We start from the raw sequence: 24,475 nt of genomic DNA, 5'->3' as shown, positions 1-24,475 counted from the left end.
TCAATGGTCAGGACTTTATGCTGATTTACTTCCCTGGGAGCTGTTGAAGTTTGATGCTATCCTGGGGATGGATTTTCTAAGTAAGTATCGTGCTTCAGTGGACTGTTACAAGAAGAGGTAGTGCCCAGAAAATCAAATGGCCAGGATGCAATACTAGCAGGAATTACAAGATTAATTGCGGGGAATCTGATATCAGCAGTGAAAGCTAGAAAGCTGCTGAGCAAGGGATGTAAAGCCTATCTGGCTCACGTAGTGGTTGCTTAAGGGAAAGAGCTGAACCCAGAAGATGTCCCCGTGGTAAATGAGTTTCGGGATGTATTTCCTAAGGAATTATCGGGATTTCCACCCGACAGAGAGGTGGAGTTCACTATTGATTTAATTCCAGGAACAACTCCTATATCGCAGGCACCGTATAAAATGGCACCAACTTAGTTAAAAGAATTAAAGGTTCAGCTGTAGAAGTTAATTGACAAGGGATAATTCGACCTAGTGTATTGCCTTGGGGAGCTCCGATGTTATTTGTAAGGCAGAAAGACAGTACACTTAGATTGTGTATCGACTATAGGCAGCTGAATAAGGTAACAATTAAGAATAAATATCCGTTACCATGCATTGATGATTTGTTTGATCAGCTAAGATGAGCCATGGTGTTTTCAAAGATAGACCTGAGATCGGGGTATCATCAATTGAAGGTGAAGGAAGCTGATATTCCTAAAACCGCATTTAGAACAAGAGATGGACACTATGAATTTCTAGTAATGCCATTCGGACTGACAAATGCCCCTGCAGTATTCATGGATCTTATGAACAAGATATTTCATCCCTACTTGGACCAGTTCATGATAGTATTCATTGATGATATACTGGTATATTCTAGTAGTATGGAGGATCATATAACCCACCTAAGGATAGTATTGAAGATGTTGTGAGATAGGCAGTTGTATGCTAAGTTCAGTAAATGTGATTTTTGGTTAGATTAGGTGGTATTTCTTGGGCATGTTGTTTCAACAGATGGTATCAGTGTAGATTCCCAGAAGACGGAAGCAATAGTTAATTGGGAACGATCCACGACTGTTTCAGAGATACACAGTTTCCTAGGTTTGGCAGGTTATTACCGAAGGTTTGTGGAGGGTTTCTCTAAGATAGCCCTTCCGTTGATGAATCTGACCAAGAAAGGCATGAAGTTTGAGTGGTTGTTGGAATGTGAGCATAGTTTTCAAGAGCTGAAATAGAGACTAGTTCAGCGCCAGTGCTTACCTGGATTTCAGATTTATTGTGATGCATCTCGACAAGGATTGGGATATGTGTTGATGTAGGATGGGAAAATGATTGCATATGCCTCTCGTCAACTTAAGAAGCACGAGAGCATTTATCCTATGCATGATCTGGAGTTGGCAGCAGTTGTTTTGGCTCTAAAGTTGTGGAGACATTACCTATTTGGAGAGCGCTGCAGAATATTCACAGATCACAAAAGTTTAAAATATATCTTTGATAAAAAAGAGTTAAATCTAAGACAAAGAAGATGGATTGAATTGATTAAAGATTATGACTATTCCATCGAGTACCACCCTGGTAAGGCTAATGTTGTAGCGGATGCACTAAGTAGGAAATCCTTGGGACCCAAGGCCATTATTAGTACAATGAAAGGAATGCTATTGTAGGAGTTCAGGAATTCTAGAACCGCCTTATCAGTGGGACCATCAGAAGGAGTGAAAGTTCATGCATAAGTCTAAGTCCTAAAGTGAGTCCATAACATGTGTATATTGTAATAGGTGAAATGCCGAGGAAAAGTGGCAGACAGAGTAAGCAGACGGGAGGCAAGAATACTGACCCTACCAATAGGGGCCCAGAGGTTAGAAAGAACCCACCGGGTGGGAAAAAAAGGTGAATGATCCAGTGGGTCAGGAAACGACATCTGAGGGAGAGTCTAGTACTCCCCAGGCAAGGGCAGATTCTTAGCTAGAAGATGTGGATTTTGAGTGGATAGTGCAGAGGTTAGCAGGCAGTGTGGGATCAATACGAGCAGACCCAGAGAAGAAATATGGTATTAAGAGGTTTAAAGCCCTAGGGACTGTGACATTTGAAGGTACAGCAGACCCAGCTGAAGCCGAGTTATGGCTGGATGTAGTTGAAAAATGTTTCAATGTTATGAGTTGTTCTAAGGATAGGAAAGTAAGGCTAGCCACCTTTCTACTACAGAAAGAAGCAGAGAAATGGTGGAAAGTGATATCCGCCAGACAAGCCAGTACCAATGCGATGTTAATGGCCTGAGTTCAGGAAGGCCTTTTGAAGACAAGTATTTACCCCAGTTCATTTCGAGATGCGAAAAGGGATGAGTCCTCAAACTTATACAGGGAACGATGTCGGTGGTAGAAAATGAGCAGAAATTTACAGAGTTATCATAGTATGCTCTGCGATTATTGCGGAGGAGCTATACGATAAACCGAAAAATGCGACCAAGTTTGTTCAGACCATCGCAATCAAAAATCAACTCGCCCTACAAAGAAGGATGTGATCACAGATAATGCGAGCAATAGAGTAAATTTAAGGGTTGTATCTTTCTTTGAATTGTTTATTCCAAATTTTGCATTATCGCATCTCATAACATTGATAATTTTATCATCGCATCCTTTAATAGTTTGACGCAATCATTAAATGTTGATTACTCTGGTTAGTCACTGTACTTCTTCCGTACCCATTATGATTTCAATGATGAAACGCATGCCTCTTATTTCTCATCGCATATACTAGAATCAACTTAATCTTCAAGACAATCAATTCATGAATATTTATTTAGTAGTTTAGTAGTCCACCAACTTTCTTTCAAAATGACTTTTACGAAACTTCCTAAGATCATCGCATGAATTCTTTCAGTCTATCAGCAATGAGGACATTTTAAACCTTGCTACTTTTAGACATTTCAAAGAAAAAAAATCATCACAACATTGAGATCGGATCCTACTCGTAGTTGGTATTGGATGTCTGCATGACACCCATGGGGCAAGCCAAAACGAAGGTAGGAATCGTCATCAATGTATTAAATCAAGTATCGCAACTCCGCTGCCAAATGGGCATGAGTTTAGATTCGAAAGAGCAACTTGCTCGTAGTTGGATGCTCGCATGACACCCGTGGGGGCAAGCCAAAACAAAGGCAAGGCACTTAATCAGCGTAAAGGTCACAAAAAGAATAGTAAACTGCGCAAGGATAAAAATCATTTGGAAACACCCGTTGATTTTTTTTTTTTAAAATAATTCATGCGATGTCCTGGAAACAAGTAAAGTCTTTTTTTAAGGTTAAACTTGCGGTCTCTAAGTTTTAGAAATATTTTAAAAAGAGACCAAGATAGAAATTAAGAAGACTTTGGTTCATAAAATTTGAATAAGGCACCTTAAGAAATCTAGGTAAGGAAAAGGCAAGCTGACTCTTTACGGAAAATTTTCAGTTTATGCTTGAGAACAAGCTTGTTTTAAATTCGGAAAATTCGCTCAAGAAGGTGGCCACATAAAGACGGCACATCAAAGTGAAAGTATAATAAATCATGATGGGACGAAAAGCTGATGTGGTCGAATCCGAATTTAGTTGACAAGCCGTTAACGATACACTGTAGCAAGTACACTCAACTTTTCGGTGACCATTAATCGACGCATCAAGTGAAAGATTTAATGATCTCCCATCATTACAATCATTAGAAAGAAAAGCTCTTCGCCCTGAAGCTCTATAAATACCGAAGGCCACCACTATTAAATGGTTCGAATTCTACACAGTTCGCCTTATACATAGAAGATAGATCATATACAAATAGATAGACATTAGTAATGTAATTCTTATACTTAGAAGGCGGAGGCGAGCGAAGAGAAGAAGACGCCGAGAGATCATTCCTGGGTAGCTCGAAAGTGTTGGGTTGATGCCCTAAAGTCTCGTATCTTGTAGTTTGTAAACAGTATATACTAACAACTGTGATTGTTAATATATGATATTTACTTCACATCTGTAGTTTTTGCTCAGTTTATTTATTTTATTTGCTTTAACCAACAAACCAATAAACATAAAATCCCTTGTTCTCTGTATGTGACTCAAGCATGTATGTGGTGACATACAAGTGGATCATGTCTTGAGTGATAACCAAAATGGTCTGTAGTATATGGATATAGGAGGGAAACCTTAACCTGGTAATGCTACAGACGCGGCCCGCTTTGTGGAATGGTCACAAGTGTTGTGACTTGCCACAGATGGTCTGATCCTGATCATTCGTGTTGGGGACATGCGAGCGGGGGTGTCTGATGGGTTCGTTTTATGATGTGAAATTATGGATGATATGCGATGGTGAAATTTCGTCGGGTAGTCAAGTTTCTTCAGCGGAATCCAACTGTAAATTTCTTTGAGTTTCCTGGTAAGTCCAGGGTCAAACTCAGGGACTTGTGAAAACAGGTTGCGGTGGTAATTTTTATGAAAACTTTACGGTAACCAAATAAATCAATAGTTGTTGAGGTTGTTGTTTGCGGTGATGAAAAATAAGTAAATGCGGCAGAGTTTGAAAAGAGTTGATTAAATGGGAAATGCGATGAGTATGCGGTGAACGGGTTGAGAACAGTCTCAGCTAACACTTCCTAGGATGCGTTCATGCTATGTGATCATGCAACATGCATACAACAGTAAACCACCTCTCGGTGCAAATGCCACGACTTCTAAGGCTAGAACGTATGCGATATATGTGATAAGTATATAGGACCTACACATAAGTCTCTATTCTTATTTATGCGTTGAAAAAATGACACACACACAAATAAGGCGACCACATAATATCATTCCCATCTTTAGGATGCATACGATGCAGGTTGACAAACAGAGCTTATCTCTAAGTCCCTATCTCTTGTTTATGCAGTTCTAATCTTACTCTCTCGAGTTCAGATTCTAACCTAGCTCTCTCAAGTCATTAGGTTCTTTCTTTAAACTTTCTCTCGAGTAGCTCTAAAGGGGTGTTTGGCACAACATAAAACAAGACAATCGCAAGCAATGAACTTCCTAGGTCATGTTAGCTTAGTTCTTCTCAACCCATTCGACTAGTTTAGCTACTCATGTGTGCTAAGAGAGTGAACAGATGTAGAATAAGAACTTCCATTGTATAAATATAAAGATGAAGTACAAAATAACAATGCAAGTATAGAATAAAGGGCCTGGTAGAAATCTCTTGTAGCCCAGGCTTTTACAATATTTTTCTACTCGTGTTCAAAAGATAATCTCGCTCTCGCGAAAGTTGGCCCGCTCTCTGCTTTGATGCCTCAAGGTTCTCTCTCGAGTTGCCTTGAGTGATTTCCAGCATCTCTTCTCTTCTCTTGCTCTGCCTTAAAATAAAAAGGAAAACTATGGACAAAGACGAGTTGAGCTCTTAAATTCGTAAACTGGTGAATTGGTTAACTGTTTAACCCCTTTTCTGAAGGATGCCTCTGGTATTTATAGAACTTCCAGAGTGAAAGGCGACTTCTCTCTCATGATTGTTCAGATGGGACGACTTTAATTCCTGACTGATGCGCCAAATATTTGTCACCGAAAAGCTGAATGTACTTGTTCGTTAGCGGCTGTCAATTTAATTCAGATTCGACTGTCTTTAGCTTTCTGTCCCATCGTGATTAATTATGCCTTTCACCCAGATGCGACCACCATGTTGCGCCGACCAAGTTGCGGCAATCTTTCTTGGGCAAATGTTTGCGAACACAATCACCGCAAAGCCTTGTGGTAATGCTGACTCAACCAATGATTTCCTATAGTTGCAATTTCCGCCTTGCATCAACGCATTTTCTGCACAAAAATCAACTGTTCCTATGCAATGACTCATGCGGCCGCAATATAATAAACTTAATGTTTTTTGGACATAATCTAACACATTTTATCACTGCAAGCCAGTATTATTTAAGAACTTAGCACTATGATAACGTACATTTCTGCCTGTTATCTGATAACTTGTAGAAATACAAGTTATTTATGCTGTTTTATTTAGATATTGTGGCAAAAAGAAAGGAAAGTTGCGTCGATAGTATAAAAATTGGCTAAGAAATACGAAAATTATGAAATTTCGTAAATACACCCACTAATATCATTGCGATGGCGAAATAGAATGTTTCGGTCTCTGTTTTGCAGGAAATAGGTCACCGCATGCGTTCATGGCTCGAAGACAAAATAAAAAATGCATCTACGTCACATGCGCCCATCACTCAAGAATGAAGAGATGATCAACGCAATGACGACGCATGCGACAATCGATCTTGAGCTTTAGCGATTAACGCATTTCAACCGCATGCAGTAATAAAAAAAAACACCGCATGCTGCGATAGATCGAAGATGTGAAGAGCCACGCATTCGCGGATGATTATGACAAGTGTACAACTTTTAGTTGTGCATTTCTAACAGATTGATTGCGTAACAGAAAGGAGTTTTCCATTCCGCCATTTTAGGAACTACCATAATTAGACAGTGGGGACCAAAAATTCAAAGAGCCAAGGTCTCGCCTATAAATAGCTTATTCAAATTCGCTGAAAGATATATAGATACACTTAGTTACAGAGATATATTAATATTGAGAGAGAGGCTGGTCTGAAGCGACTACAGAGTAAATCCGGGAGAACTCCGAGAAGAGAATTCGTCCAATTCCCGAAGCTGAAGCTCTGTGCAAAGGTCAATTCTACCGGGAAAGCAAGCTTGAGGGGAAGCTTTCCTCTTCGCCAGTTCCATACGTCGGCAAGCGCAAATATCCAATCGGAATCTGTGTCAAGACGTTGACATTCTTTCTGTATTTGTTTCTTTTCTTTAATTCATCTTCTGTATTCATCTTCTTTAATCCCTCATTCACAAACATATATCAAACGCTTAATTTTAGAATTAAATGTTATCATCGTCACCATTATCATCTTTTTGTCTCTTTCTATACTTTATCATCCATTTTCTCCATGATGTGTACTTAATCCCTGGGATAAAAGGCGAGAATTAAACGAGTGAGTCATTTTGTGTTAAGGAATTAATTAAGTTTAGCTAAAGCATACTTGATGGCATCTTCACCTGTGAGAGCAGAAGTGAAAATGTTATTCCGCCTATCGAGAGAAGGTTGGAAGAATGTGTTAACTAAAGTGAAAAGCATTTCCAGAGATGGAAACAATCTTGCGTTCATCACGTTCATCTCTGTTTCACCACAGACATATGGGAACGTGGCCGATCACTGAGAGGTGTACGCCAAGGGAAAGTGGAACCTTAGTTGCATCCTTAACATAATTAACAAAATTGCGATGTTTTTACTTTTTACTCTCTCTCTTTCTGGCTCATTCATAAGACTTTCCATCACATTCATCGACACTTTTGTACAACTTCACAATCAGTCCTCAACCTCAGTATCACGTATCATGTATCATATATCTTGTATCATGTATCATAGTAGTTTAGGAATTTACTTTACAACGCATTTTCATTTTATCAATGCATTTTTACTTTCATCGCAATTTATATTTTTGTACAAACCAACATTCTTTATTCATTATTAAAACCAGTCGCATGTATCACATAAGTATCGCATTAACAACAACAATCCCCGTGTTCGACCTTAGATCACTCTGAGAAACTTGTGTTGGAATTATACTTGGTTTCACCGCAAGGAAACTTGTGACACGCACTACTTCATCTCATACTACGAGCATATCACTATCAACGCACACTCTTAGAACGTAGTATTGCATAAATTATCTTTATTGCAAAGTACTTGGGCGCATTTAGCATACGATTCATTTTATCATCACAGTGCATGCATAATAAGGAACTAATATTTTTCGCTACAAGTTTATGATCAAACCCCCAAATTTAAACAATGCTTGTCCTCAAGCATAAGCTAAAGACTTCCTTTAGCAAGTCAACCGCAATGTTCTTTTCCTAGATTTCTCAAAGATACTTTGTTCAAATCCTATGTACCAAAGTTTCCTTAAGTCTTATTCAAGTCTCCTCTTAAAATATTTCTAAGACCTAGGGACCACATACTTAACCTTCAAAAAGACTTTACTAACTTCCAAGACATCGCATGATTTATTTCAAAGAGAAAAAATTTTTCCACCAGGGTGTCAAATGGTTTTATCCTTGCATATTTCTTGACATTGTTATTATTTTTTTTTTTCTGACCTTGCGCTGATCCTGGTGACTTACTTTCATTTTGGTTTGCCCCCACGTGTGTCATGCAGACATCCAACTACGAGCAATGCACTCTTCCTTAGACTAAACTCATACCTACTTGGCAGCGGAGTTGCGGTCATTTATTTATGCGTTGATCCTGGTGACTTACTTTTGTTTTGGCTTGCCCTCACGTGTGTCATGCGGATATCCAACTATGGGTAAGTGCCTTTCACAACTTAACTCTTATCAACATAGGTTTCCCATTGCATTGAAGTGGAGTTGTTATTCTCAAAATATTCCTTTTTTTTTTTCAAAATAGCAAGGTCGAAAATAAATACCTCACCCCCAAATTTAAAATGCGGCAATGTCTTCATTGCCAAAAGATTGAAAGAAGTTATGCGATGTTCTTAGAAAGCTTCGTAAAAAGAGTTTGAAAGAAAGCTAGCAAACCCCTAACTTCTAGAAATATTTCATAAGGTGACTATCTTAAAGTTAAGTTGACTCTAGTATATATGAAAGACATAGAAGCATATTTTTCATCATTGAAATCATAATTGGCAAAGAGACAGAATGCGGTAACTTACTAAATTTATCCATGTCAAATGATTGCGGTAATCAAAGAGGATGCGGTGATAAAACTTTTAAAACTAAGATGCGTTGCGATAGTGCAAAATATGAAATAGAGATAAAGAAGAATACACCCCCAAATTTACGTCGTCGCCCGCAAATTATATTGATGCATCCATCTTTGTGGCGATTTATCTTCTTTGGATTGTAGTGACGGAATAAAATAAATTGCTTCTTCGTGCATCATCTCTGCAATCAAGTGCCTCGATCATTGCAAGAAAAATAGAGAGAGGGTCAAATAATTTTAAACAAAACAAAATTCTTTATCACAATCTTCAGTTTTTTTTTTAGAATAATAATAAGAGTAAGAATCGATAAAGACTGAAAAGATATAGTGAAGATATAGTGAAAATTCTAAGTGGTAGAGAAGAACTAAAGATTCCATGATTCCCAAAACTTGCATCCCTGATGGATTGCGATCGTCTGATAACGCAGGGACTTCATACTTCCTTCTTTATTCAAAGTTTTTGAGTTCCACGGAGTTGACTTAGCAATGCCATCCTTCTCCATGATATGCCTTTACTCGCTGCCCATTAACTTTGAATATGTTGGTTTCATCATCATTTGATAATTCAACCGTGCCATGTGGAAATACCTGTGTAATTATGAATGGTCCGGACCGACGTAACTTTAATTTTCCCGGGAAGAGCCATAGACATGAGTTGAATAGTAAGATCCTCTGCCCGACCTGGAGGTTTTTACCGTATATGTGTTTGTCGTGCCAGCACTTGATGCACTCCTTGTAAATCTTTGCATTCTCATATGCGTTATTCCTCCATTCTTCTAGCTCGACCAATTGCATTTTTCGCGCTTCTCCTGCTGTTTTCAAATCAAAATTCAGCTTCTTTACCACCCACAGTGCCTTATATTCCAGTTCTAGAGGTAAATGACACGCCCACAGTGTTTTAAATGCAGTCCGGTATGCCCACAATGCATCGTCGAGCTTTGTTGCCCAATCTTTTCGTGAAGGCCTTACTACCTTCTCAAGTATCCACTTAATTTCTCGATTAGACACCTTCATCTGCGGATGGAATGTGGTGGCCACTTTGTGGAGAATGTTGTATTTGTGCAGCAGCTTTTTAACAGTATGATGGACAAAGTGTGATCCCTCATCACTTATGATGGCACGGGGAGTGCCAAAACAAGTGAAAATGTTTTTCTTTAGGAATTGATAGACTACCGCTGCATCGCTTGCGGCACACTCCACTGCCTCTACCCACTTGGATACACAATCGACGGCTAATAAAATATAATGCTTACCATTCGAGGGAGGGAATGGTCCCATGAAATTAGTCCCCCATACGTCGAATAATTCAAGCTCCAAGATGGTGTTCATTGGCATTGCATGTTTCCATGAAATGTTACCTGTGCGTTGGCACCGATCACTTCATGGCGTAGTCAGCTGCATCCTTAAACAATGTAGGCCAAAAGAATCCACTCTGTAGAACCTTGGCTACGATGCGTTGTCCTCCAAAGTGCCCACCAAATGGTGAGTCGTGACATTGCGATAATATGCGTTGTTAAGTAGCATTTGGAACGCATAGTCGCAAGATCTGGTCTGCCCCCCTTTTGTACAAATTCAGCTCATTCCAGTAATAATGTCTGCATTCATGTTTGAGATTCCTCTGTTGGTGGTAGGTATAATCTTCAGGAAATTGTCCACAAACCAGATAGTTGACTATGTCAGCATACCAAGACAATTTTTCAATATGGAACAGCTGCTCATCTGGGAACACCGCACTCACCTCTGATTCATTGCGGTCAATTTCAGGGTTTTCCAATCTGGACAAGTGATCTGCAACTTGGTTCTCTGTCCCCTTCCAGTCAATTATTTCCATGTCAAATTCTTGAAGGAGAAGAACCCATCTGATCAATCTCGGCTTTTCGTCCTTCTTTGTCATTAAGTACTTTATTGTCGAATGATCAGTATGGATGAGTACCTTTGTCCCCAGCAGATATGCTCAAAATTTTTCCAACGCAAAAATTACCGCCAGAAGCTCTTTGTCTGTGGTGATATAATTTGTCTAAGCAGGATTTAATGTTTTACTCGCATATGCGATGGGATGCAAGATTGTTTTTCTCTTTTGTTCCAAAGCTGCTCCCATTGCATACCCGTTTGCATCGTACATTATTTCAAAAGGAATAATACGGGTGCGGTAATCAGTGCATTCTTCAAAACTCTAAATGCGTTGAGGCAGTTGTTGTCAAAATCAAATTTTCTATCAGCCTCCAATAACGCACTCAGTGGTCGTGCTATTTTCGAAAAATCTTTGACAAAGCATCTATAGAATCCAGTGTGCCCTAAGAAACTTCGCACAACCTTCACTCTTGTTGGAGGTGGAAGTTTTTCAATTACTTCGATTTTTGCTTTATCCACCTCCAACCTGTCCCGGGAAACCTTGTGCCTCAACACTATGCCCTCATTTACCTTGAAATGACATTTTTTCCAGTTAAGCACCAGATTCGTCTTTTCGCATCTCTTTAGTATCTTCTCCAAGTTGGCTAGACAGACTTCATAAGTGTTCCCATATACAGAGAATTCGTTCATAAAGATTTCGACAGAGTCCTCAAGATAGTCTGAAAAGATGACCATCATACACCTTTAGAACGTGCTTGGCATATTGCAGAGGCCGAATGGTGTGCGGCGGAAAGAAAAGGACCCATATGGGCAGGTGAATGTGGTCTTGTCTTGGTCTTCTAGAGCTATCATAATCTGGTTATACTCGGCATAACCATCTAGAAAGCAGTAAAAGTAATTTTCAACTAGACGGTCTAGCATTTGATCAATGAACAGTAGGGTAAATGATCTTTCTTTGTGGCTGCATTTAGCTTGTGGTAGTCCATGAAAATGCGCCACCCAGTGACGATCCTTTGCAGTATTAGTTCATTGTTTTCGTTTGGGACTACCGTCATGCCACCCTTTTTCAGCACACACTGCACAGGGCTGACCCACGTGCTATCTGCTATAGGATAAATAATGCCTGCATCTAACCATTTAATGATCTCCTTTTTAACGACTTCTTTCATCGCAGGATTAAGCCTGCGTTGATGTTCAATTGTTGCCTTGTGGTCCTCTTCAAGACAAATGCGGTGCATACAGTATGTTGGGCTAATTCCTCGAATGTCAGCGAGCGTCCAGCCAATTTCTTGCACATGTTTCCTCAGAATGCTCATTAACGCATTCTCCTGGTCTTCGTTAAGCGCAGAGGAATAATAACTGGCAGTTTCTCATTCTGCCCCAAAAATGCATACTTTAAATGATTCGGTAAGGTCTTTAATTCTAGTGTTGGTGGTTCTACTAGGGATGGTTGCGTTGTTTTTCTGTCTTCTTTTTTTGTTGGCTTTTCTTCTTGGTTTGCGATCATCTCTTCTTCCTTGCTTGTTTTTGTTATGATCGCATTACAGGTGGCAACAGATGCATTGGCATCCTCTTCTTCATTTTCTTCATCAAACTTTTCTTCTTCAATTAGATTTTGGTCATCATCTGAGTCATGCAGGTCTTTTTCGTCAGGAAACTTCATGGTACGGATTATGTTGAACTTGAGCTTCTGTCCGTTGATGCTCAAAGTGATCTCCCCTTTATGCACATCAATCTCGGCACGACCTATTGATAAGAATGGTCGCTCCAAGATGATGGGCACATTTTTGTTGGCCTTGTAATCCAAAATGATGAAGTCGGCTAGTAGAATAAATTTGTCAATGGTGATCAGTACGTCCTTCACCCTTCCCTCTGTATACACCAGAGATCGATCGGCTAGTTGGAGAGTCACGGTCGTGGGTACGAGTTACCCCACATTCAGCTGCTTAAAGATCGACAGAGGCATCAAATTGATATTGGCTCCAAGGTCACACAAGGCTTGCCCGATGTACAATCCTCCTATAGAGCAAGGTATAGTAAAGCTCTTAGGATCGCTCATCTTCAGTGGAATGATTGATTTCAAACTTGCATTAAAGCCACCGTGGCAAACTTACTAGTTCCCCTCTTCTTGGTTACCATATCCTTCAGAAACTTTGCGTAGGCAGGCATTTCCTCAATCATTTCACTGAATGGAATATTAATATGTAATTATTTTAACATAGACAGAAAGCGTTGGTACTGTACCTCTTCATTCTTTTTCTTTTTTAGTCTTTGCGGGAAAGGTGGTAACTATACTCTCATGGTCCCCGTCTCAGTTGGCTTTGAGGTCGACGCAACCTCTGGCTCTATTGCATCTTTTTCTCCTTCTTCTTTTCTCGTCACCGCAACTTCAGGTTCTGCTACAATGGGCACTGTCTGACTAAGCTCCTTCTTTTCTCCCTCCACAGTTTTCCCACTTCTCAATGTCACAACCTGACATTACTCTTTATCTGATCCCCCCGGGTTAAGTGGGAGTTCTGTTGAACTCGGTAGAGCCCTTTGGGGTCTATTCTTTAGCTCATTTGATATCTGGCCCATCTGTAATTCTAGATTGTGGATGGACGTACCTGACTTTGAAGCACCATATCGTTTTTCTCTATATATTACTTCAATAGGCTCTCCAAGGGAGAGGATTGCGGTGGTTGTGAGCTACTTGCTTGATTACTTGTCTGACTATTGTTGCGTGGGAAGAGTCCTGGTGGCCCTTCTTTTTTGCGCCACGGATTGGAAGTTCTGTTGCTGATTCTTCCAAGCAAAATTGGGGTGGTTTCTCCACTCGAGGTTATAGGTATTCGAAAAGGGATTATTTTTCACAAAGTAAATAGACTGTGGATTCTATGGGTATTCTTCCATTGCGTGCCCATCACCGCAAGTCGCACACCTTACGATGTTTTGACTAATTACGTTGATTTGCCCATTTTGCAGTGTTGGGCTGCTGATCGCAATTCCTTGAATTAAGTTCATCATTGCGATCATCTGATTCTGTAGTGAAGTAATAGCCCCATTACTTGTGTCGTTATCCTTAATTCTCAGTCTCGGATCACTCTCCCTTTAATCTTCGAGGTTCTTAGAGATGCGATCCAAGATATTCTTAGCCTCGTCATATGTTTTATCAAGCAAACCACCAATGGCTGTCGCATTGGCAGCGGTCTGCAAAGCGGGATTCAAACCATGATAAAAGATTTCCATCTGAAGGCAGTCTGGCAAACCATTGTGTGGACAGTCTCGGACCAACCTTTTAAACCTCGCCCAGGCATCACTGAGTGATTCGTCCATGTCTTGTTCAAAATTTTTTATGAGTTTCCTTCGTTTAGTGTTCTCAATAGGCGAAAAAAATTCTTCATAAATTTCACTATGACCTGTTCCCATGAAGTGATCTCTCCTGACTCGAGAGAATATGCCCATTTCTTTGCCTGATCACAATGAGAAAATGGGAACAAAGTTAGTCGAACTTCTTCGGCAGAGATGTTCTGGAACACAAAAGTATTGTAGATTTCGATAAAGCTACGGAGGTGGGCATGCGGGTCCTCGCCACGCCGGCTTCGAATTGTCTTACAGTCTGGATCATCTGCAGCATCACCGGTTTCATTTCGAATCTGCTTCCATCAAGGGCAGGCCTCATGATTCCTGGGGAGAAATCATAGAGGTTTGGCGATGCATAGTCCCTAATAGGTCTATTGCGATCGTTAGCCAAAAAGATTGGATTCGCCATGACGTTGTTTTCTTTTGGTGCTCCGTTTCTAGGCTGCTCTGCCATCTCTTCTTTATCTGACTCTTGTTGTTGGCGGTCTCTTACTCTTCGTCTGAATGTCCTCTCAATCTTCGGGTTGTAATTCGCCAGAGATTGAGAGTCTGCAAAGAATTCAGAAAAATTACCGTTAGCACACTATTTTGCCGAAGTCCCTGGCAACGGCGCCAAAAACTTGATGGTTCGTTTTATGATGTGAAATTATGGATGATATGCGATGGTGAAATTGCGTCGAGTACTCAAGTTTCCTCAGTGGAATCCAGTGTAAATTCCACTGAGTTTCTTAGTAAGTCCAGGGTCGAACTCTAGGACATGTGATAATAGGTTGTGGTGGTAATTTTTATGAAAACTTTGCGATAACCAAATAAATCAATAGTTGTTGAGATTGTTGTTTGTGGTGATGAAAAATAAGTAAATGCTACGGAGTTTGAAAATAGTTTATTAAACGGGAAATGCGATGAGTATGTAGTGAACGTGTTGAGAAAAGTCTCGGCTAACACTTCCTAGGATGCGTTCATGCTATATGATCATGCAACGTGCATACAACAGTAAACCACCTCTCGGTGCGAATGCCATGGCTTCTAAGGCTAGAACGCATGCAATATATGCGATAAGTCTATAGGACCTACACATAAGCCTCTATTCTTATTTATGCGATGACAAAATGACACACACACAAATAAAGCGGCCATATAATATCATTCTCATCTCTAGGATGCATAAGATGCAGGTTGATAAACAGAGCTTATCTCTAAGTCCTTATCTCTTGTTTATGTAGTTCTAATCTTTCTCTCTCGAGTCTAGATTCTAACCTAGTTCTTTCGAGTCATTAGGTTCTTTCTTTAGACTCTCTCTCGGGTAGCTCTAAAGGGGTGTCTGGTACAACATAAAACAAGACAATCGCAAGCAATGAACTTCTTAGGTCATGTTAGCTAAGTTCTTCTTAACCCATTTGACTAGTTTAGCTACTCATGCATGCTAAGAGAGTGAACAGATGTAGAATAAGAACTTCCATTGTATAAATATAAAGATGAAGTACAAAATAATAATGCAAGTATAGAATAAAGGGCCTGGTAGCAATCTCTTGCTGCCTAGGTTTTTACACTATTTTTCTACTCGTGTTCAAAAGATAATCTCGTTCTCACGAGAGTCGACCCACTCTCTACTTTGACACCTCAAGGTTCTCTCTCGAGTTGCCCTGAGCGATTTCCCGCGTCTCTTCTCTTCTCTTACTCCGCCTTAAAATAAAAAGGAAAACTATGGACAAAGACGAGCAGAGCTCTCAAATTCGTAAACTGGTGAACTGGTTAACTGTTTAACCCCTTTTCCGAACGATGCCTCTGGTATTTATAGAACTTTTAGGGTGAAAGGTGGCCTTTCTCTCATGATTGTGCAGATGAGACGACTTTAATTCCTGACTGATGCACCGAATATTTGTCATCGAAAAGCGAATTTACTTGTTCGTTAGCGACTGTCAACTTAATTCGGATTCGACTGTCATCAGCTTTCTGTCCCATCATGATTAATTATGCCTTTCACCCATTCCAAGTTGCGGCAATCCTTCTTGGGCAAATGTTTATGAAACACAATCACCGCAAAGCCTTGCGGTAATGCTGCGCTCGACAATGATTTCCTATGATCGCAATTTTCACCTTGCTCAATGCATTTCTGCACAAAAATATAAAAATAAATTGTTCCTATGTGATGACTCATGCGGCCGCAATATAATAAAATTAATGCTTTTGGACGCAATCTAACACATTTTTATCAACACAACAGCATTGTTTTAAACTTTAGCACTATGATAACGTGCATTTCTGCCCGTTATCAGCGTCCTATACAAAGAGTTTGTATAAGACCTGACCACGAAGTGTTAATGTCTCGTTATATAACACCATCTGACAGATACTTCACTTCACGAGGATGACCATAGGTAAACATGACCTCCATCCTGAGTGAGTTGGGAATTTCTGCCATTGAGGGCGGTCCTTTGATTTGTATGCGTGCGAGCGGCCAAGTCGTCGATTTCAAACCTACCATTTTGGGGATTCGTCTGATTTGGAAGCTGAGAACTCAGCTACACAAGATGGAATTCACTCCTTGCCCGAGGCAGGGGTAAGTAGATAGATGGCTCCCTTAAGGGTTGATTCCAAGGCTTGAACAATGTGGCGCCACACATCTTCTCTTGGCTCGAGAGTTTTTCACACATAGTTGGACTATGTTGTATTGTTCATTAGAGGAATCAGTGGTACTTAAGAAGTGAGATGTAACTATAGGGAAAAAACGGTAAATTGGCCCAACTGTACTTAATTCGATAATTAACCGATTAATCCACGTTCAGACGTGGGAAGTGGGGCTGCGAAGGTTATGGTAACTGGCGGGTTAACTATGCAAATCGTTTTCATTTTATTATTCAATTGTGCATTCGTATCACGCGCGCCCAAAAAAAAATCTGTGAAAAAGTGGTCGCGAGAGCTATACGATAGAAGCTTGTTCGTCTAAATGATCGTCTAGTTCAAGCGTTCTCTAAACGATCGTATACAACTTTCCTAAACGATCGTTCAGTTTTTCCTAAACAATCGTGTAGGTCTACTATACGATAAGCATTTCCGCTATACGATAGCAGAGTTCATCTCCCACTTCCTTATCGTCTACACAACTTCTTCTCTTCTGTCCTCTACCTAACTCACCAAAGCCCACTCTTTAGGTTTTTTACGCAAAGGATACCCGGATTTCTCTTGTGGTGGTGTCATCCCCGCAACATTGTTCGTGTACGTTCGGATCGTGCTATTTGTATGGAATGTATATAGTTTATGTTTCGGTCACTGTGAAATTGGAGCGATCTAAGCTCGCTCATGAAACTCTCGGTATGAGATCGTTCAAAAAGACTGCTGGGAGGCACTGCAAACGGGGAGAGGCCCGACACTTACGAAAGCAAAGGATATTCTTCTGGACAGAGTAGAGTAAAAAGATAGTGTAAAAGCCTCGGGAAGCAAGACATTGCTACCGGGCTTCTTATGCCTACTTTAAATTATTGTTTTGTTTTCTGGCTCTATTTATCAAATGGAATTCTCATCTAACATCTGTTCAATCTCTTCATATTTCGCATGAGTAGCTAAATTACTGAATGGGTTGAGAAGAACTTTGCTACCATGACCTAAGATCTTCATTTTATGCGATCATCTTGTCTTATGTATGCGGCAGTCACCCTTTAGAGATACTCGAGAGAGTAGTCTAAAGAAAGAACCTAGATTTGAGAGAGTCAGGTTAGAATCTAGGCTTGAGAGAGTCAGATTAAAAGCGTATAAGCAAGAGATAGAAACTTAGACATAAGTTCTGTTTGCTATCATGCATTGCATGCACCCTAGAAATAGGATATGATAGTATACGGTCACCTTGTGTATATATGTATCATTCATCATTGCATAGACAAGAATAGAGGCTTAGACATAAGTCCTATCGACATTATCGTATACATCACATGCGTCCTAGAAATAGGAACTATGGCATTTGCATTGAGAGATGACTTGCTGTTGTGTGTGTGTAGTATGATCGCATAACTTGGATGCAATCTTAGGAAGTGTTAGCTAAATCCTTTCTCAACCCATTCCCCGCATACTCATTGTAACTTTCGCTGTCATGACTTTTTACTCAATTCTGCCGCATAGGATTTATACTTAAAACAATACACCAACTAAACTTATTTGTTTTTGCCACCGCAAAGGAATCAAAATTTACTAATGCATAGTATCTTAGTAGTCCCTGTGTTCGACCCTGGACTTATCAGGAAACCTAGTAAGATTTATACTTGGGTTTTACTAGGAAAACTTGCATGTGCAATGCATAATTCATCACCGCAATTTCATACCATTATTTCATCACATTCACAACACACCACCTATGCAAATCAAAGGACCGCCCTCAATGGTAGGAGTTCCCAACTCACTCAAGATTGAGGTCATGTTACCTATGGTCATCCTTGTGAAGTGAAGTCTCAATTGTGAACAGTGTTATATAACGAGATGTCAACACTTCGTGGTCAGGTATTATACAAACTCTTTGTATAGGACGCCCCCACTCACATGTCCCCTACACGAATGATTAGGATCAAACCATCTGTGACAAGTCATAACACTTGTGACCATTCTACAAAGCTGGCCGCATCCGTAGTGTTACCAGGATAAGGTTTCCCTCCTATATCCATATACTACAGACCATTTTGGTTATCACTCAAGACATGATCTACTTGTATGTCACCACATACATGCTTAAGTTACATACAGATAACCAGGGATATTAAGTTTATTGGTTTGTGGTAAAATCTAAATGTGCAAAGTCAAGCAGTGAAGTAAATATCATTTATATTATATATCACAAGTGTTCGTACAAAGTTGTTTACAAACTACTGAACATGAGACTTTAGGGCACAAACCCCAACAATCTCCCACTTGCCCTAGTCCAGCCACGGGCGGTCCCGTAGACCCATGCTCTGATGGTGACTCTCAAACACTGTAGTCGTGGGAGCCTTCATAAACGAATCAGTAACGTTTTTCTCCAAGGCGATCTTAGTGACAATCACGTCACCTTGATGTACTATCATGCGGATCAATTTTAACATGGCAACAGGTGAGAAAGTCTCCTCATAGTTGACTCTTTCCACCTGGGTATAACTCTTTACCACAAGTCTAGCCTTGAAGGTTTGCACCTTCCCATCAGCACCCTATTTGCACTTGTACATCCATTTACAACCTATAGGTCTTACCCCATCAGGCTGATCTACAAGATCCCATACCGAGTTGAAGTACATCAACTCCATCTCCAGATTCAAGGCTTTGACCCATTCATCCCAGTCAACATCCTCCATTGCCTTTTTATAGGACAACGGATCCTCAACGTCACTATCTGTCACCATAGCTAGGATTTTCGTGAAACCTAGATAGCGATCAGGCGGGTTCGTAACCCTTCTACTGCGTCGAGGTTCCCTCAACTCTTGAGGTGGAACCGACCTACCAAATGAACTATCATCAACAATTTTGGTTGATGAATCAGGTCCTTCAAACATTCTTGTTGAAATTTCAGTAGTTTCTTTGGAAATCTCACTTAACACGACTTTATTACGTGGACTGTGCTCCCTGATATGATCCTCCTCCAGGAAGGTAGCGTTCGTGGAAACAAACACCTTGTTTTCAAATGGATCATAAAAGTAACCTCATCGTATACCTTTGGGATAACCTATAAAGAGGCACAACCTCGATCGTGATTCCAAATTCTTGGGATTTACCTTAAACACATGTGCTGGGTAACCTCATATGTGGAAGTGACGTAAACTAGCTTTACGCTCGTTCCAAAACTCCAGAGGTGCTCTTGCAACACTCTTAGAAGGAACACAAATGAGAATGTATATCGCAGTCTCCACTGCGAAACCCCAAAACGAGTCCGGCAAGGAAGCATAACTCATCATCGAACGAACCATGTCCAACAAGGTTTTAGAGAAATTTGTTGGCATTTAGATTGAGTTATGGCAGATTTAAACATCTCTATGTTATGGTGGGAACTTATAGCTAAAGATCTTAGCACATACAAGTTATTTTCCAGTTTAGCTGTACAAATTTCAACACCATCCTTACGAATAAATGCTTTATTCAATTTTAAAGAAATAGTGTAATTGTATTGTAACAGACACTTTATAGAAATAAGGTTCCTTTTAAGTTCAGGAACTACAAAGACATCTTTTAATATAAGAAACCTATTATGTAAAGCAAACTGGATATCTCCCACGGCCACAACTAAGATGACGTGCCCGATGCCTACTCACATCGTCATCTCACCAGCCTCTAACTATCGCTAGGATCTAATCCTCTGATAAGAAAAAGATACATGATTAGTGGTACTCGAATCTAATATCCAAGCAGAATCATCATTATCCACTAAACAAGTTTCTAATATAAGCAAATCATATTTACCTCTGTCTGCCTTGGCCTTAGCCTTGACAGCCTTCTTTTCCTTCAGATAACGAGGAAAATTCCTCTTCCGGTGTCCGTCTTGGTTATAGTAGAAACATTTTTCTTTTTCAACCAGTGGTGGACGCTTCTTCTGGACGACAGATGGCGGGTTAGTAGGCGCATTCCCTTTCCCTTTACCACCTTTCTTCTTCTTCTTCCCCTTTCCAGAGTTAGAAGTTAAAGGTGCAAACTTTGTTCCTAAGGTCGAACCTCGATAGAACTTTTTAGAGGACGAGACAACATTTGCCTCACCTCCCTTTTTTCTCCTTACTTTTTCAGCAAGGATTGGTAAGTCTGCAACTCGTTGAGGAGAGTGGTAAGGGAGTATTCCACTTTGTTAAGAATCGCCTTGTTGACAAAGTGGAGGAAGCTCTCTGGCAATGAATACAGGATAATGCTAACCTGACTACCCTCATCGATTTTAGACCCATTCATTTCCGCCACATTAAAGTGGACCACATATTCAGCACGTGTTCATGAATAGAGATGCCTTCCTCTATTTTGGAGTTGAAGATGTGTTTCAGAGCCTCATGCTTGAGCTGTCTAGACGTCTGTCTGAACATTCCCCACAGGGATTTCATGATCTCACGTGTTGAGACCATGGACTCGTGTTTCTTGGCCAACACGTCACTAAGACTGGTCAGAATATAGGCTCGGTCCTTCTCATTTTCCCTTGTCCAACACTCGTACGTTGCCCGAACATTTCGAGTAGCGTCCTGAGGTGGAATAGGAGGACATTCCTCTGTAAGGACAAACTTCAGATCCTTGATGATGAGTATCATCATGAGCATATATTTCCAACTTGAACAGTTTTGGCCATTCAGTTTTTCGGCGCTAAGCAAATTGATAATGGTTGATGCCATTAAAAAACCATTGCTGAAAAAAATGAATAACCTTTTATATGACTTTAACAAAAAAAAAAAAAAACCCCACATTTTAAATTAACCAATTAATTTTTAGCAAAACAGATTCCAAGTACCCTAAGTGAAAAGACTTCTATTTTGCAATAATCGCCCAGTGAGCAGCAAATGTCACCAGTGGGTATCGGATGGCCTTTCACTGGGATGGGATAATCTCAACCATTAGGCAGAACCAACTCTTTGAACTTAAACCTAATAGCCACCATTTGTTCGGTCCAGAATAGTTAAACCCTTAACTAATCATGGATAAATGTAACCCCTCGTTTTTGGCTTCCAGATGTGCCTGCCCTAATGCACTTACCAGATATATAAATAATTTCAGATTTAGACATTTAAGAGACTAATTAGATAAACATTTATCCTCATACAGATAAGTAAATTTTATATCAAAGTATAAAGAAACGGCAAAAATGCCATCCTATAGGGGGACACACCCAGGGTGCCACGAGCGATTGCGCAGAAACTTTATTCAATCCAACAAGGTGAGAGCCAGATATGATGTCACACTTCCCGCTCCCACTTACTATGAACACTCTTTCCATCCACCTTAATATTGACCTACCAAAACAACCTATCTGTGTTGTGTTATTTTGTGTGTGATCACTGGCCTAATGTAAGGGTGCCTGAGTTTGTGTCTTTTTATGTGGTGTTATATCTTATCCTTTTTATGGGTGTGTTTTGTGGTTTGGTGACTGATTTGAGGGGATAGTATTAAATGTGTCCTATGTGTGTGAGAGGTTGAAAAATGGGAAAGCATCAAATACCCCAAAGAACCTCTCACTGAATGTTCTACCTAGGGGTTTATTAACCTAGACAGTCCGGCTACTGATTATGATCTAAGTCATATATAAAGTTTGCTCAAAAACAACTTTTGTCTTTGAAATAAAAAAAAAAATCCAAGTAGTCACATTAAACTCTTTAATGGACTGGCCTTAGTTTGCATGCATCAAATCTATCTAAATTACCTTTCCAGGTAGGTTCCCAGGTAGGGGTGTTCTGTTGCCGTCATCTTAAATACCCCAGCCTAGACAGAACCTGCCTTCAACAAAAGGTCTACTATATATAGACTTGCTACATATTGATCTTTTACTAATTATTTTAGTTCTAATTTCATTTTATAACCATTTATAAAATAAACAACTAAAACACTCATCCCACATAACGAAGTATTTATAACGTAAAAAAAATAAATAAAGCATACATAAATATAACCCTTATATTATATGATGCATGAGCATGCATTTATGTAAATTAAAACATGCTTCTCTAAATTATAACACTTATAATAAAGAAAATATGCATGACCTAAGGTGGGGTTTATCTATATGTGCATACCATACGACATATTAAAAACATACATCGCATGTAAAAAATAAAGGATTTATAGACCGGGATGAGCCTTTACAATACTGGAATGAAATAACCCTATTTATTACACTTTTCATCGAGCAAACCGGTTCACAGGCGAACCAGGTCTTGAACTGCAAGGAGGACTCCATCGTGTAGTAAATGTCGTAGGTAGACGATCGTTCAGCGTGCACTAGACAATAGGAGCATAATAAACGATCGCATAAATGGCAACGAGGCTGCGAAGTTTGATCGTCTACACGATCGCGTAGCGCGACAACATGTAAGCGATTTACCTTGCATAACTAAGCGATCGTTTAGTCATTTACTAATCGATGAAGCTTGCTGACCTAAACGATCGTCCAGTGTGTACGCGTGTTAAACGATATGCGAGCATCTCATTGTCTAACCGATGCGTGCAACCAGGTAAACAATTTACCTTGCGTTACTAAGCGATCGTTTAGTCAGTTACTAAGCGATGAAGCTTGTTGACCAAAAACAATCGTTTATGCGATCACTTAACGCAGTGTCAAGTAAATGATAACGGGCAAAAATGCACGTTATTACAGTGCTAAGTTTTTAAACAATGTTGGCTTGCATTGATAAAATATGTTAGATTGCATCAAAAAAGTATTAAGTTTATAACATTGCGGTTGCATACGTTCATCGCATAGAAACAGTTAATTTTTGTATTCTTATCCAAAATATGCGTTGACGCAAGGCGAAAAGCACGATCACAAAAAATCAACAGTCGAATGCAGCATTACCGTAAAGCTTTGCGATGATTTGTGCTCGCAAACATCTGCTTAAGAAGGATTGCCGCATAGAGCTGGCGCAACTTGGTGGGCACATTTGAGTGAAAGGCATAATTAATCACGATGGGACAGAAAGCTGATGACGGTCGAATTCAAATTAAGTTGACAAGCCACTAACGATAACAAGTACACTCGACTTTTCAGTGACAAATATTCGGCGCATCAGTCAGAGAATTAAAGCCATCACATCTATGCAATCATAAGAGAGAAGTCGCCTTTCACCCCAAAGCTCTATAAATACCGAAGGCATCCTTCAGAAAAGGGGTTCAGCTGTTCAGCGAGTTCAACAAGTTTTTGTTCATAGTTAGCCTTGTTCTTAGATTTTCTTTTATTTGAAGGTGGAAGCGAGAGAAGGAGATTATGCCGATAGATCATTCCGGTGAGCTCGAGAGAGTGCCGGAAGCATCAAGATCAAAGAAAGGGACAGCTCTTACAGAAGCAGGAATATCTTTTGAATCGAATAGAGTTGCCAGTGTAAAATCCTTAGGCAGCAAGGGATTACTACCAGGCTCTTTACCTTTATCTTCCATTGTTATTTTGTATTCAAACTCATTTATAGAAATGGAATTTACTTCTCTATATCTATTCACTCTCTGTTTACTACGCATGAGTAGCTAAATCTGTTGAATGGGTTGAGAAGCACTTAGCTAACATAACTGGGGATCTTCATTCTATGCGATTATCTTGTATTATATATGCTTCATTCATCCATTAGAGATACTAGGGAGGGTAGTCTAAGGACTCGATCTAGGCTTGGAAAAGTCAGGTTAGAATCTAGGCTCGAGAGAGTCAAATTAGAACGCATAATCAAGAGATATAAGCTTAGGAATAAGCATTGTTTGCTATTAACGCATCGCATGCATCCTAGAGATAGGATATGATTATGTACGGTCACCTTGTCTTTGTGTGCATCTTGCATCATCATATAAGAAAAGAGTAGAGACTTAGGAATAAGCTCTATGGACACTTTTGCATT

The 24,475-nt window shown here is 39.9% G+C and overlaps 1 pseudogene; it reads left to right on the top strand.

Annotated features, from left to right (window-relative positions):
* Positions 1 to 13,872: 13,872 nt before the first annotated feature.
* On the top strand, positions 13,873 to 13,970 carry LOC120092246 (annotated as a pseudogene).
* Positions 13,971 to 24,475: the final 10,505 nt, after the last annotated feature.

The sequence above is a fragment of the Benincasa hispida genome, chromosome 11, assembly GCF_009727055.1.
Source record: "Benincasa hispida cultivar B227 chromosome 11, ASM972705v1, whole genome shotgun sequence".
NCBI classification, from domain to species: Eukaryota; Viridiplantae; Streptophyta; class Magnoliopsida; order Cucurbitales; family Cucurbitaceae; genus Benincasa; species Benincasa hispida.
The sequence above is the reverse complement of the archived record's forward strand: the minus strand, read 5'-3'. Positions and strand labels throughout refer to the sequence as shown.